General features: G+C 43.1%; 1 protein-coding gene across 1 annotated transcript in view; it reads left to right on the top strand.

The window, feature by feature from the left end:
- The window catches only part of LOC119413588 (protein crumbs homolog 1), a 93681-nt gene that overhangs the window by 2150 nt on the left and 89098 nt on the right, over positions 1 to 2433 (top strand). The window lies entirely within an intron of this gene.

The following is a 2433-nucleotide window of genomic DNA, read 5'->3' as shown; positions in this document are numbered from 1 at the left end:
ATTAGCTGTGGCAGCCATGTTGATTAGCTGTGGCAGCCATGTTGATTTGGAGTAATTCCAAAAGTTAACAAGAAATATCCAAAGATTACTTTCAGAGAGTTCCACTAAAAGTGTGTCTTGAGGTTCATGAGGTAGAATCCTGACAGTGTCGACTCTTACAGGCAATGCCAGAGTTTATTGAGAAATGTTGCACCACTGATGGTCATTTAGAAAACTGCCTTTAGAACAGGCAGAACTTTGAGCTTTAACAGAAAAGGACTAGCGTTCCTTGAATGACTCTTCATGAAGGGCTCAGCTATGACAAGCGGCAGCTGTGGATGAGTGGTTAGAGCAGGCGTCCTGGAATGCAAGAGTTGGGGGTTCGATTCCACCAACAGTCACATGTTGAAGTGTCCCTGGGCAAGACACTGAACCCCATTTTCTCTGCTGTGTGTCCCCTTGGTGTATGAATGTGATCTCAAACTGATTAGTCTCTACAGATTCAGATCATCTCTGTGGAGATGCAGCAGAGTGCTGTATGAATGTGTGCAGGTCAATGAGGGCGCAGCTTGTGTTGTAAAGAGCTTTGAGTATGTTGATAAGACAAAGGTTCTGTATACAGTCCATCTAGAAGATCCAGTTCGAGGTCATTTTCTGTAAAAATGGCTATTTTTGAGTTTGCTCATTTCAATGAGCTGTGGCAACAATTTGATTCCAAAAGGTAATGAAGTGTAGTTGTGCTTATATGTAATTAGTGGAAGTTTGATTAACATCCATCCTGCGCTTTACAAGACATTTTACTAACAGACAGCCGGGGCTGACTCCACTCGTTCAGAGCAAGCTTTTACAAACAGATCTGATGTGCTCAGGATAAGTGTCTCAACTATTACTGCACCAGATTCTAGCTCAGTAAATGTAGAATTGATTAAGTTACAGCCATTTTTTGCTAAGGAGTGTTAGCTGTGGCAGCCATGTTGAACAGTGTTAACTCCAAACGTTGGTCAGTTACAGATATTCATTTAGTAATTATTTTCAGACAGTTTCAATAAAACCTGCGCTCTGGTTCCCGAGATATTTAGTTAATGGACAAACTCGGATGAACAGGAGGTTTAGGACAGAGGACTCGTCATGATGCCTCCTACAGCTGAGTGCTGTCATGTCCAGGTGATCCATACGGAGGAGACAGGTGACGTCGTCACATCAGTCTCAGCCTTCTGCTGGAAAACTGTGACGAGACTTAGGAGCGCTGAAAACTAGTGCTCCCTAACGACTGTGGTAAAAGTTTCTTTAGTGTCTGCACATAAAATTTGACCTGTTGAACCAAAGAAAGGCCGAAGAAGGGGAGTGGTGGCGCAGAGGTTACAGTAGGTGGGCCTGTGATCGGAAGTTTGCCGGTTTGATTCCCTGGATTGACAACATCCAAATGTGGGTAGAAAAGGTAAAACACCCACACCTGCCTCCACCCTCATTTGTTCCACCTTGGGCTCTTGAGCAAGGCTCTTAACCCCCACCATCTGCTCCCAAACAGGTCTCTGTTGAAAATGAGTTCTCGTGACTCAATGAGACTACCTGGATAAATAAAGATTAAATGAAAAATAAAAATATGAACCAGATGAAGTCAGCTGAATCGACTCTGTTTGTTCATAAGATGAGAAATTTAATCTAACTTTATTGAAAAATAACTTCATAACGAACAAAGGGGTTCAAAGCTGTGTAAGCGCTCACACAGGAAACAAAAGGACGTCCGTCTCAGACTCTGACTCAGACTGGGAGGATTTGGACATTTTTTGTCTAAAGCTGAGCAGCCACCTGCTGCGGAGCCTCCGGAGCACAAAGCTGGAGCCCAGTGGAGCTGCCAGTCTCTCGTGGTGATTCAATAAAATTCCTCTGAGCTCAACATGCGCGTCAGCTGGGGGGTGTTTGTGGGGGGGGGACTCCCCTGTCTCTGGGGTTCACAGTGTCGTTGGACCTTCTGTCCTGCAGCAGGACTCTGTTGACTTTGTGCTGTGACTCTGAGTAAACACGTTCGCTCCTGCTTTTTACAAACGCACACGCTGGAACAAATTCTGACTACTTACAAAAGAATAAAAATAGTTTAGAGTTAAAAAAACAAGTGTCCTATGAGGTATGCATGCAGCTCGCCAACTTTCATGATGGAACTTAAAGCTCAAACCATTTTGTGTTGAGAAATGATGAAGTTATGGACATTCATGTGAAACCTTAAAAACAGCAACATGCGTGATCTCACGGTGCACAGATTAAATGTGAACAGTATGAGAATTTGATGCTATGATAACCTTCTGCACATACACCACAACTACAGTGCATCAAAACATACATTTAGATTTACAGTAGTCCCTTGTTTATCACGGGAGATCCATAACCTGAAGACCCATGAAGTGAAAAACAGCAAAGTACAAAAAGTAGGAATATTAGTACAAATAGTAAGTAGTA

Source organism: Nematolebias whitei, chromosome 8 (genome assembly GCF_014905685.2).
Source record: "Nematolebias whitei isolate Nwh7 chromosome 8, NemWhi1, whole genome shotgun sequence".
NCBI lineage: Eukaryota > Metazoa > Chordata > Actinopteri > Cyprinodontiformes > Rivulidae > Nematolebias > Nematolebias whitei.
Note: the sequence above shows the minus strand (reverse complement) of the source record. Positions and strands in the feature narration are given on the sequence as shown.